At 43.6% G+C, this 14,009-nt stretch overlaps 2 non-coding genes across 2 annotated transcripts; both read left to right on the plus strand.

The window, feature by feature from the left end:
- Nucleotides 1-2,193: 2,193 nt before the first annotated feature.
- trnar-acg (transfer RNA arginine (anticodon ACG)) lies at nt 2,194-2,266 on the plus strand. Its single transcript has one exon. It is a non-coding gene; the product is annotated as a tRNA-Arg (tRNA).
- Nucleotides 2,267-8,497: 6,231 nt separating this feature from the next.
- Nucleotides 8,498-8,570, plus strand: trnar-ccu (transfer RNA arginine (anticodon CCU)). Its single transcript has one exon. It is a non-coding gene; the product is annotated as a tRNA-Arg (tRNA).
- The last annotated feature ends 5,439 nt before the right edge of the window (nt 8,571-14,009 follow it).

Genomic DNA, 14,009 nt, shown 5'->3' on the forward strand with positions numbered 1-14,009 from the left:
CTCTGAACCAGCTCTAAGGAAACTAATCCGATTAGACGTTACTTTGACTCATCTTCTTACGCTCAGTGCCGGATTGCTCAAACTCCAGCTAGGGTTAGGGTTAGCATTCCCACGCTACTTAGACACTTTGTTTACGCTCAGTGCTGGATTTTGGGAACTTCAGGACGAGTGGGAATTTTCTCCTATCTGTCCATTCTGTTTTGTTTTGGAGACTCTTGGCTGCCTATGTTGTTCAGTGCAGCGTGAAGGAAACATTTTCCAAAACTGTGTCGGCTCAAAAGTTGTAAGAAAACCTCTCCAGGTGCTTTAACTCTCTTCATTTTTGTCATTTAATGTGACACTCGATGTATAACTGGAGCCTCACATATGCAAATGGTGAGGCTCCAGTTCGACACCCAGTTCCACACCACTTTACAGTATATGACAAAAGCATGGCAGACTGTGCCGGACCAGCTGGTAACTTCCGCTTATTTTGACCATATTAAACATTGGAAATCTTCCCACTTGCATTTGTGACACTTGATTTTGGCTCCACCTAAGACACTCTTAAATCTTCAAACACTTTTCTCTTCTCTCGCAACTGGGCTGTCCAGACATGGGTTGGCGCGCTCCAGATGATCTTTTCTTTTTTTTCCCTCGTACTCGAGGGTCCTTTTCCTGTTCCACATGCGATTTCAACATTTTCCTTGGGAGATGTCAAGCCAGCAAGCCACTGCTGTGGTTCAGTGGCCATTGTGGAGTTCAGTGGCCCTGTTGTACACAGAAAGCACATTGAGCTCCTTGGACATGAAAAGTTCCAGATAAAAGCCATTTGGCATCCTTTCTCTTGGTGTCGATGTTGCTATTGTATGTAAAGGTGGCAACTTGCTCAGCGAGCAGGCGGAGCACACATCGAATGCAGATGTGTCTGTGGTGTGTCCAAGTGGCTGCAAAAGGACAACACTACTGGGGCGCCGTTGCTTAGTTGGTTAAAGCGCTTGTCTCTTAAACAGGAGATCCTGAGTCCGAATCCCAGTGGTGCCTTCTTTGTTCTGTCTTCTCGAACAGAACTGGTCCTTACAGACAACCGCCTACGGCTAGACTTAATTCAATGCAAGTATTCATTTCCTGTCTTTAACGCGACTTGTTTTTCTTAAAATGGATGGAACTTGCAAAACATGAAATACAAACATTGCTAATCAGCGCTAGCGGCTGGCAAAAAAAAAGAAGTCAGCAATGTTTTTTTTCTTTAACCTTAACCCTGCTAATGGAGAAGAGTTAAACGACCGAGTCTATGCAGCTTAAACGGTGCTCATGTTGGGTTCTTAGCTGAAAGGGTGGTAAATCACGCTCACCCCAGTCCTTAATCTTTTAAAAGGATACAAAATTGAACCTAGTCGCCACATCACATTCATCCTGTTCAACGATAAAAAGGTGACATCTATCCTCGATCCAGAGTAAATCCCACGATGAGGGCATATTTTTTTCCACTTTACCATGAGTCGGGCTCAGCTGCACAGAGGCGAGAGCAGAGCAATGAGGTCACGGGGACAGGGGAGTCACACGCTGGCGGTTTAAACACGCGGAAGAAAACTGAGGGATCCACAGTATGTGGACCCTCCGTGCGCCATCAGTCCGCACTCCGGACTCTGAATCCTGCCATCCAAGTTAAGATCTCGGCGGAACCTGAGGCGCAGTTCCTTCTTAAAATGTAATCTGGTGAGCATTTCTAGAATCGTACTTGTATAGATGCAGCCTTTAATGTGTTGCTAGGTTAAAATTGATGACTTCTTGAACTTCAGTAGGCAACTGCCCTCTTGATTTCGGATTTAATTTCTTTATTACAGGGGCGCTTTTATGAAGACAGAGTCATGTTCAGGTACTTTGCTTGATGGAGGAAGCTCATTTCGGACTCTGTGATCTGCTCACCTGGAAAGGTCTGCTATACTACTACAAGAGAGAAGTAGAGTCTGGAAGAATGGAAAATTTTATGATGCTTTGGAAGATAATGTTTTTTTTTCTTTTAAATCGAAATGAATCAGAATATCAGTGCAAAAGACAAACTCTTGGTTTGGTTTAAAGAGATATGGTTTTAAAACAGACAAAATGTAGAAAACAGGTGTTTCTCACTTTTGGAAAAGAATGGACCGGGGGTAATATTTTACTAGGTGCAGTGCTGATCTCACTGGGTTACAGTCCTGCAGTGTCACACCAGGGCCAGTGGCGCAATGGATAACGCGTCTGACTACGGATCAGGAGATTGCAGGTTCGACTCATGCCTGGCTCGGGTCGTTTTTAAACGCATCGGGCTACTCCCTAAGTAGTCTGTGCTACTTACTGCATTGTAATCGTACCCAGTAAGAGATTTCCTTCATGTAAATGAACTGCACCTGACAGCTTTAGAAAAACACCTGGGCTCAGTACGGTGCTGAGAGCTCAGCGTTGCTGTTCTAATTAGCACGCACTGCATCGGCTATGAGCCCGAACCTTTCAATTATTCCGATCAGTAAGTCAACACGTAGTCCACATGAACGGTAAAAATATTCTCTTGTTTGTATAGAACTGAATGTCCCTGACAATGTACTGTTAGTTTTAATTGAAGAACGGCATTTGTGTTCAAATATACCAGACAAGTTTATGTAACTGCTCATGCGACACTCAGTTGTAATTAGTCAAGAAGTAAAGTCGAACAACAGCTGCGTGTTTGATTCTGAACGTATGAGATTGCAGCGCCTTTTACTTCCATTGACAAATGATAGAGATTCGAAGAGAGCTATTTCGGTTTTCTATCTAGGCAACGTTGGTGTCTGCAATAGCATACATGAAAGCGTGATGCAATTTCTGTGGCTACATTTGTTGCACGTCATGCACAGTAAGAGTGTTTCTAACACCAAATAAAAAGTCAACAATTAGCGATCACGCCTTCTCCTCAGTTAACCCACTGAAACCCTTGCTGTTAACAGTTCTTTACTGCGTGCTTTACCAGCACCTACATATCGTGTCGGTTCTTTCAGCTTTATTCATTAGGTTTTCAAAGGCATAAGTAGAGCACCAGAGGTGCGAACGCAAAATGTGTAGTTATCTGAAGTATTGATTTCCATGGCAGCGGGTCCAAGCGATTTCGCGTTGTTATAGTACCAGGAAAGGAAAAGCGGCACTTCGCCTCTGCCGCGCAGGCACAAGGCGACGTGCGGCAGACGCCGGAGTCGGCAGGTTTCGAACCTGCGCGGGGAAGCCCCAACGCATTTCAAGCCCATCGCCTTAACCACTTGAGCACGACAAATGCGAGCTCGCCGCCGCCGCATTCCTCCTATAATCAAACACGGACTGCGATTTGGCTGCGGAAACCTTCTTAAAGTTGCTCTCCGTTAAAAAAAATACCTTTCACAAGATTCGTGCCGGCAGACAGACACGCCTCAGAGGGTTTAAGGCTGGCTTCACGTTCAAATGATAAAGTCCCCCAGTCCGGATGTCAAAATGCAACTTTGGCAGACAGAAAAAACATCAACAAACCAAAAATGTGGACAAGGATTTTACAAGCTGCACCACACTGCACTTTCAAAAGCATTTACATTCGTGTTAGACGCAGGAATTGCCTTTGATTTGCGCGCTTACGAACGCCATGGAAAACGAAACAAAACTAAAGCCCTCAGCTCCTGCACTTGATTATAATCCCGTTACGTGTCGAAGCAGGAATTTACGTCATCCTACCACTGCAACACGGGGAATAGAGGGAAATGAGCACAAGCTACGAATTGTCTCTAATCAGTCCCTACAGTTGTAAGACGCCTGGAAGCGTGCACCCCCATCATTAATCTTTGCGCATCTGTGCAAGGTAAACTCTGGAGCAGTCTCTGAAACGGCTCAAAGGAAACACGTGATTGATTCTATGTGCATCTGGGGTTCATTTCTTATTTACATTTAATTCAAGGGAAAGGCTTGGGTCAGTTTCAGACGGCCTCCAACAGCGAGATTCAAGCGCCCCACCTTCAGCCCAATCTGCGCCGCCAGAACGCCAACGGCTCCTCTGGTCTTTGGGGTGCGGTTGTGACCCCGTAACCTAAAGTGTTGGTGGCAGACAAATGGAGACTAACAGGTGATGTCCTAGGACATGACTACATTGTGACACTCGGTGGGGATGGTGACCATTGCTTGGAAAAGAGTGCGAGGCCCCTTTAGAAAAACATTTTGTTAACAGGCATTCTGCCTCAGCCTAAACACCTATAGCTTGCAAAGCGCATGCTATTAGACAGGCACCTCTGCAAGACCTTAAGAGTCTCTTAAACTAGTGATAGTAAGGTGTTCCCAATGGGCGATGTTTGGCTTTCAAATCATCTCTCTGTGGAAGCGCCGAGATGCAGCTGTTTAAGGCTTAGAAGCAGCTGACTGTTTCACTACCTAGCTGATTACTGTCAGTCAGGGAGCTCGGAGGTGAAAAGCCTGTCTGAGAGACAATTCGCCGTCGATCAGTTCAATATGTTCAGTACCAGCTCGGCACAACTGAGATCATCTTGGTAGCCGTGTAGCTCAGATGAGTGAGAGCGTGTGTGTGTGTACCACCGTGATTGGATGCCGGTCCTTCTCAGGTCACAGTAAACCTTCTGCTGCCTAACTTCCCTAATTTTGGGGATCCCTTTGAAAAAGCAAAGGAAAAAAAACTGGCTCTTCATCAGCATGATCGACCTCACCCAGTGTGCCCCAGTGGCCTAATGGCTAAGACACTGGCCTCCTAAGACAGGGATTGTGGGTTTGAGTCCCATCTGGGGCGCTCCTGTCCCATTTTGAGCGTTCAAATGTCCTTTTGATTTGTGAAGCTACAACCCCACCTTACTCAGTGAGCGTCTCTTCTTTTCTCTCACATACAGTTGGGAGAAAAACTTTTGTAAACAGCCCTTCGGAATGATGTGGATTTCTGCATGAATGGCTCCTAACATGTGATCTTATCTTTATCTAAGTCATAATAATTAATAAAGAGAGTCTGATTTAACAAACAACACACGCCCAACATTTGACATTGCTGTTTCTTTATTGACCAAATGGTTTAAACAATCAAGGTCATTGATGGAAACAGTACGTGAACCCTTATATTAAGGAGCTAGTGGAACCTCCTTTATGACATAAACCTCAATCCCCACTTTCTGTAGCGGCTGGTCAGACCTGAGCAGCAGTTAGGAGGTATTTTGGCCTATTCCTCTATGCAAAACTGTTTCAGTTCATGTATATTTTTGGGATGTCTTGCGCTGAACGGCCTGCTTCAGATCACGCCACAGCACTTCAATGGGATCGGGGTCAGGACTCTTACTTGGCCATCCCAAAATACGGAATTTCTTCTGTTTCAGCCACTCTGTTGTTGATGTACTCCTTTGTTTTTGTCATGCTGCATGACCCAGCGTCTTTCGAGTTTTAGATCACAGGCAGACACCCTGACATTCTGCTGTAGAATTTCCTGATACATCTTGGAATTCATCGGTCCCTCGATGATTGCAAGCCGTACAGCCTCCGCCATGCTTCCCAGGTGGGATGAGGTTTTGGAGTTGGTATGCAGTGTTTTGTTATCTCCAAACATAACGCTGTGCACATTTACCAACAAGTTCAACTTTTGTCACGTCTGTCCACAGAACATTGTTCCAGGAGTTGTGGAACATCCATGTGGTCTTTAGCAAACTTGAGAGGGGCAGTGGTGGTTTTTTTTGGGGGGGAGAGCAGTGGTTTCCTCCATGGTGACCTCGCATGATCACCACTCCTGTTCAGATTTCTTCTTATGGTGGACTCATGGACACAGACGTAAGACAAAGTCAACCACCTGTTCGCTAGATCCCATCCCCACTCAGCTAGTCAAAGATTCCCTCGAAGGACTGGCAGGACCTATAATTAGTATGATGAATGCATCGCTTGCGTCAGGCGTTGTACCTGATCAATTTAAGGTAGCGGTTGTTAGACCGCTCCTTAAGAAGTCAAATTTGGATCCACAAGTTCTTAACAACTACAGGCCTGTCTCAAAGGTCCCATTTCAATCTAAAAGTTTTGAGAGAATAGTTGTTGCCCAATGTCAATCGTATCTGGATTCAAATAATATACTTGAGAAATTTCAGTCTGCTTTCTGAAACTGCATTAACGAGAGTCGTAAATGATATTCTCTTAGCTACTGATGTGGGGAATGCAACAGTGCTTGTGCTTCTAGATCTTTGAGCTGCCTTTGACACGGTTGACCTCTCTGTTTTGTTACACAGGCTTGAGTTTGAGGTTGGCTTATCTGGAACCGTCCTTCAGTGGTTTACTTCACATTTTACTCATCGTTTTCATTATGTTCAAATATCTAATAATTGTACTGCTTCATCAACGTCACCAGTTCAATTTGGGGTACCAGACGGATCAGTGCCGGGACCAATATTGCTCTCTCTCTCTACATGCTGCTGCTAGGTAGGATAATACGAAAAAATAATATGAACTTTCATTTATATGCTGATGACACTCAAATAAACATTTTGTTCACACCAAACGACAACTCTTCTATTATCACTTTAGTTAAATGCATTAATGAAGGAAAGACTTGGATGTGTGAAAACTTTTTGTTACTCAACTGTGAGAAAACTGAGGATCTGTTGATCGGAGGCAACAATACTGATAGGACTACTATAACTTCAGCACTTAACTCAGAGGATTTAAACATTTGCCTCAAAGAGACAGCACGTAACCTAGGTGGCATATTAGACACAAGGCTCTTAACAACTTGCATTGTTAAGTGCCTTGAGACAACCTTGTTGTGAAAGGTGCTATATAGAAATACATTGATTTGAACTGAATTGACAATGTAAAATGTTGTGTGTGTTGTTTGTTAAACAAGACTGTCTTTATTTATTATTATGCGTCAGATGAAGATCAGATCACATTTTAAGAGCCAATCATGTAGAAATCCAGATCATTCGCGTTTTAAAAGTTGCGGGAAAAGCGAAACAGGTGCTTTTCCTTTGTTGCGCAGACACACGACGACACCGTAGGCGGCAGGACTCGAAGCTTCGCGGGGAGACCCCGACGGCTTTCTAGTCCATCGCCCTAACCACTCGGCCACGGCTGCAGCGCGCGCCGCCGCCGCCGCCACTGCCTTCTCGATGCAGTCTAACATAGAGTGTCGGGCAGCGGCGGAAACCTTTTTCAAAGTCGCTTTCCGTTTAACAACAACAAAAAAAACTTTCACAAAATGCATGCTAGCAGACAAATGCGCCTCAGAGGACTTAAGGCTGGCTTCAAGTTGGAATGATAAAGTCTCCCCGTCCGGTCAGGAAAAGGGAACTTTGTTAGACAGAAAGAAGGAAGTAACAATAACGGAGAATTGTGTGCAAGGATTTTAGAAGCTGCGCAGCCCTGCAGTTTCAATAGCCCTTTTATTCGTGTTAGATGCTGGAATTGCCTTTTTTTGACGCTCTTACGAATGCGATGTCAACGAAAACAGAACAAAGCACAAAAAACCCTCAAGTCCTGCAGTTGGATAGAATGCCGTTACGCGTCCAAGCCGTATTTGACTTCATCCTACCATTGCAACACGGGGCGTATATGGAAACGAACACACGCTACGAATTGTCTCTAATCAGTCCCTACAGTTGTAAGGCGCCTGGAAGCGTGCACCCCCATCATTAATCTTTGCGCATCTGTGCAAGGTAAACTCTGGAGCAGTCTTTGAAACGGCTCAAAGGAAACACGTGATTGATTCCATGTGCATCTGGGGTTCATTTATTTATTTACATTTAATTCAAGGGAAAGGCTTGGGTCAGTTTCAGACGGCCTCCAACAGCGAGATTCAAGCGCCCCACCTTCAGCCCAATCTGCGCCGCCAGAACGACAACGGCTCCTCTGCTCTCCGGGGTGCGGTTGTGACCCCGTAACCTAAAGTGTTGGTGGCAGACAAATGGAGACTAACAGGTGATGTCCTAGGACATGACTATGTTGAGACACTCGGTGGGGATGGTGACCATTGCTTGGAAAAGAGTGCGAGGCCCCTTTAGAAAAACATTTTGTTAACAGGCATTCTGCCTCAGCCTAAACACCTATAGCTTGCAAAGCGCATGCTATTAGACAGGCACCTCTGCAAGACCTTAAGAGTCTCTTAAACTAGTGATAGTAAGGTGTTCCCAATGGGCGATGTCCGGCTTTCAAATCATCTCTCCGTGGAAGCGCCGAGATGCAGCTGTTTAAGGTTTAGAAGCAGCTGACTGTTTCACTACCTAGCTGATCACTGTTAGTCAGGGAGCTCAGAGGTGAAAAGCCTGTCTGAGAGACAATTCGCCGTCGATCAGTTCAATATGTTCCGTACCAGCTCGGCGCACCTGAGATCATCTTGGTAGCCGTGTAGCTCAGATGAGTGAGAGCGTGTGTGTGTGTACCACCGTGATTGGATGCCGGTCCTTCTCAGGTCACAGTAAACCTTCTGCTGCCTAACTTCCCTAATTTTGGGGATCCCTTTGAAAAAGCAAAGGAAAAAAAAAACTGGCTCTTCATCAGCGTGATCGACCCCACTCAGTGTGCCCCAGTGGCCTAATGGATAAGGCACTGGCCTCCTAAGCCAGGGATTGTGGGTTTGAGTCCCATCTGGGGTGCTCCTGTCCCTTTTTGAGTGTACAAATGTCCTTGTGATTTGTGAAGCTGCAACCCCACCTTACTCAGTGAGCGTCTCTGCTTTTCTCTCACATACAGTTGGGAGAAAAACTTTTGTAAACAGCCCTTCGGAATGATGTGGATTTCTGCATGAATGGCTCCTAACATGTGATCTTATCTTTATCTAAGTCATAATAATTAATAAAGAGAGTCTGATTTCACAAACAACACACGCCCAACATTTGACATTGCTGTTTCTTTATTGACCAAATGGTTTAAACAATCAAGGTCATTGATGGAAAAAGTAGGTGAACCCTTATATTAAGGAGCTAGTGGAACCTCCTTTATTGACAAAAACCTCAACCCCCACTTTCTGTAGTGGCTGGTCAGACCTGAGCAGCGGTTAGGAGGTATTTTAGCCTATTCCTCTATGCAAAACTGTTTCAGTTCATGTATATTTTTGGGATGTCTTGCGCTGAACGGCCTGCTTCAGATCACGCCACAGCACTTCAATGGGATTGGGGTCAGGACTCTTACTTGGCCATCCCAAAATACGGAATTTCTTCTGTTTCAGCCACTCTGTTGTTGATGTACTCCTTTATTTTTGTCATGTTGCATGACCCAGCGTCTTTCGAGTTTTAGATCACAGGCAGACACCCTGACATTCTGCTGTAGAATTTCCTGATACATCTTGGAATTCATCGGTCCCTCAATGATTGCAAGCCGTACAGCATCCGCCATGCTTCCCAGGTGGGATGAGGTTTTGGAGTTGGTATGCAGAGTTTTGTTATCTCCAAACATAATGCTGTGCACATTTACCAACAAGTTCAACTTTTGTCACGTCTGTCCACAGAACATTGTTCCAGGAGTTGCTGTGGAACATCCATGTGGTCTTTAGCAAACTTGAGAGGGGCAGTGGTGTTTTTTTTGGGGGGGAGAGCAGTGGTTTCCTCCGTGGTGACCTCGCATGATCACCACTCCTGTTCAGATTTCTTCTTATGGTGGACTCATGAACACAGACGTAAGACAAAGTCAACCACCTGTTCGCTAGATCCCATACCCACTCAGCTAGTCAAAGATTCCCCTGAAGGACTGGCAGGACCTATAATTAGTATGATGAATACATCGCTTGCGTCAGGCGTCGAACCTGATCAATTTAAGGTAGCGGTTGTTAGACCGCTCCTTAAGAAGTCAAATTTGGATCCACAAGTTCTTAAAAACTACAGGCCTGTCTCAAAGGTCCCATTTCAATCTTAAAGTCTTGAGAGAATAGTTGTTGCCCAACGTCAATCGTATCTGGATTCAAATAATATACTTGAGAAATTTTAGTCTGGTTTCTGAAACAGCATTAACAAGAGCCTTAAATGATATTCTCTTAGCTACTGATGCGCGGAATGTAACAGTGCTAGGTTGCAACAGTGCTAGGAATGCAAACGTTAGGTTGCGCTTCTTCATGCTGCATCGTCGGCATGAGTGGAGCTTTTTAAACGTCTGTACTTAGTGCGCCTCATAAGAAATCGTTTGTCCCCGTTCAAAACAGATTGTGCGATGTCCTGCAGCGTTCGCAAATCAAACCTTTGACAGTTTGAAAAGAGGAATTTATTCTGCTTCCTGTGCGTGCAGTAGTTACAAAGTTGAACGTCTTTACACTATCTGCTGCAGTTTTCAGTGGGCGGGCTTTGTCAGATGGCTTGGAAAAACACACTGTTTCGGCTCGGGAAACATCATGAGCAGTGTCCTGCATGTTTTCTGTGTATAGCTGTCTTTTAACGCATACAGAATTCATTTGAAATCATTGATTTCTCCAATTAAGAAAGGTCCCTTAAAGGATGAGTCAAAGTAACGTCTAATCAGATTAGTTTCCTTAGAGCTGGTTCAGAGTTTGCTCAAGAGTTTACCTTTCACAGATGCGCAAAGAAGAATGTTGGGGGTGCATGCTTCAAGGCGCCTTACAGCTGTAGGGAGTGATTCGAGACGATTCGTGGCGTGTGCTCGTTCCCATATACCGTACGCCCCGGGGTGCAGTGCTAGGATGACATACAATACCACTTGGGCACGTAACGGCTTTATATGCAAGTGCGGGACGTGAGGGTTTTCGTTTGTTCGTTTTGTTTTGCTCTGCTTTGCTTTGTTTTGCTTTCCATCACGTTGGTAAGAGCGTAAATAAAAAGACGATTCCTGCGTCTACCACTAATGTAAGAGCTATTTCAAGTGCGGCGTGGTGCGGCTTTTCAAATGCTCTCATGCTCTCACACATGTGCTTTCATGCAGTCATGTGTGCAACCATGTCTGCTTACGTGCAAACGGGCGTGGTTTCATGTATGCAAAAAACTTTCCTGGGCTCTTCTGAAGCACATAAAATTATTTGGAGATATACATTTGTCTTGTTTTCCTCTTGGGCTCTAGAATTGATAACTTTTTTTTTGGATTCTAGCTTTCTCCCCTTGCAGGCATCGGGCACAGAGGACCTCATGGTTTTCCTAAAAATCTTTTTTTTTTGTGTTCCTTGTTGTTCCAAACTTAATTTTAATCACTTTTAATTAGATATTTTATTAAAAATAGTGCAAAAAATGACTAATTTCACTAAAAATAATGTAATATAAAACTGATGTGTTTAACTTTATTGTAGTGTTTTAGAAACTACTATGTCTTCAAAAATTGTTATTTTTCACTCCTAGGAATGAAAGCTGTTGTTATATGATGTTTATTTTCAAATTTTGAAAAAATCAAAGGATTCTAGCTTTCTCCCCTTGCAGGCATCGGACACAGAGAACCTCATGGTTTTCCTAAAAATCATTTGTTATGTTCCCTGGTGTTCCAAACTTAGTTTTAATCAATTTTAATTTGTTATTATGTTAAAAACAGGGTAATAAGTTTCTAATTGGACTATAAATAATGTCATATTGTCTGCTATAAAACTGATGTTTTCAACTCCATTGTAGAGATTCTAGAATCAACTAATAGAGAATTAAAATAAAAAAGGGCATAAGAAGACATTACCAACAACGACCACAGGATGGAGATGTTGTCTAGACATTACCAACAACGACCACAAGATGGAGATATTGTCCAAAGAGGCAAGAAGGGCAAAGCCGCGATAAGGTAAAATCATTTTTTGAAAGAGATTGCTGTCAGAATGCACATTTGTATCCCAAACAGAATCTCTAGTAAAATATGATCATTTGTGAAACTGGCAAATGAGTGTCTGCTACAATATGATTGCTACATATCTGCATTTGTTGGTTTTTAAGGAGTAAGAGTGCAAGGGGTTTAAACCTGCGATCCAGTGTGTTGAAGTATTTCACAACACTACCCCTAGCACATCTGGAAATAAATCCTCATAATGATTATTGCCCTGGGCATGTACCAAAAAAATCACTGAGCATATATATATATATCACTGTGTTGAAGCTAGAGACACAGAATAAGTGCAAACACATCCTAAATACAGTGTTCCTGCACCTTTGACCTCATCCAGAATGTATCGTTTTTTTAAAGGGATTACTGTCAGAATGCACAACTGAATCCCAAACAGAATCTCTAGTCAAATATGATCATTTGTGAAACAGGCAAATGAGTCTTTCAGGTGCCCATTGCTCATTTTCAGACACATTTATGCAATACTTTCACCATGCGTTGAGCAATAGGGATTAAAGATACCAGAGGTAAGGTTTAAAAGTGATTCTGAGGTGCAACACATCAGCGATACAGCTAGGCATCTGAAATGCGGGGTTTGAGAGCCCTTCAGGGAACACCGTACCCTAAAGGTACCAGAAGTCCACTATTATAAGCATTAAGTCACTGTCACCCCTGTTGCAATGTGATTGCTATATATCTTCATTTCTTTGGTTTTTAAGGAGTAAGAGTGCAGGGGGTCTAAATCTGCGATCCAGTGTGTTGAAGTATTTCACAACACTACCTGTAGCCCGTCTGGAAATAAATCCTCATTCTGATTATTGACCTGGGCATGTACCAATAAATCACTGAGCATATATATATATATCACTGTGTTGAAGCTAGAGACCTGTATGTAATAATATGATGCAAAAATGTTATTTTCACATATAGTAATGTAATAAATGATTGCTTATGCTTTATAAACAAATCTAATTAAAATAAAAGCTTAAGTTTTGTATTTATCTTGTACCATAGAACATGATTTTCTTTGTATTTCAATCCCACAAAGTGTCCAAATGACGCACTACATGATATAAGGAAGATTATCACATGCATATCGGTATTATCTTTCTTATGAAAATGCATTCCTTTCATTACCTTTTACTTTTTAAAATGAACTCAAATTGTGTATAATGTAATAATGTAAGTAGAATAGATTCTAATAATATAATGATCCAGTGTGTTGCACTACTTCACTGCTTCACTGCTCTATGCCGTCTGGAAATTAATCCTCAGACTGCTTACTGCCCTGGGCATGTACCAATGAATTACAGGAGCACATCTATTTATCACTGCGTTGAAGCAGGAGACACACAGTCTCTGCAAACACATCCTAAATACAGTGTTCCAGCACCTTTGACCTCATCCAGAACGTATCATTTCTTGAAAGGGATTGCTGTCCGAATGCACATCTGAATCCCAAACAGAATCTCTAGTAAAATACGATCATTTGTTAAACAGGCAAATGACTGTCTCAGGGGCCCATTCCTCATTGTCAGACATATGTATGTGTAGCGGCAATGCTTGTTAATAAGACAGAATTAAGCGTTGGTATGCTCCTAAAAGAGGCCCCATCTCACCCTCCATCTCTGTGGTGCAGCCACAGAGAAAGAATTCATGCAAGCTGATTTAAGAGTGTTTTCTTGTGATAAGAAACAAGCTCCCAGACGGGGATGCAATTAGCTGAGCCTGGCTATCATGATCAATGTTCATCCATTGGCGCCTATCAGTCTAGGGAGTGCCGAATGGACATCTGGACTGCATTCCTAAGTGTCAAGAGTAAGTGACTTATATCTCACCTTGACCAACCAATCAGGGACTGGCAGGGTGTGGTAATACCACGTGGGTCTCCAATGCCCGCCAAACTCTCAACCAATCAGCACACATCTGGGTCTTGATCAAAAAGGGAGCGCAAGCTCAGTTCTGGGCTCTCCTTGGCCATTTTCGCGCATCCTCAGAGACAATCACGTGACAACTGCTGTTGTCTGCAAAAGGACTTGGACTTTGTTCAAAGCGCGAGGCCGAGGATCCCGTACGTACTCAGAATTCTACCAACGTGAATGCTCCGCTTGATCAACGGCAGCCTACAGTTGGACCCTCGTCGACAACCTGAATAGCTTATTCAGAAGCAGCGCTGGACCGGGAACGAACCAGTTTCTTCCCAGGCAAAAGAGTGACTTGTGAGGACTCGCGGTCACACTCTGTGCATAGAGACTTTCTACTAGCCAGCCGGACTGCTGGTAGATCCCCTCGGAGCAACGACT

Source organism: Lepisosteus oculatus, unplaced genomic scaffold, assembly GCF_040954835.1.
Source record: "Lepisosteus oculatus isolate fLepOcu1 unplaced genomic scaffold, fLepOcu1.hap2 HAP2_SCAFFOLD_63, whole genome shotgun sequence".
Classification (NCBI taxonomy): Eukaryota; Metazoa; Chordata; class Actinopteri; order Semionotiformes; family Lepisosteidae; genus Lepisosteus; species Lepisosteus oculatus.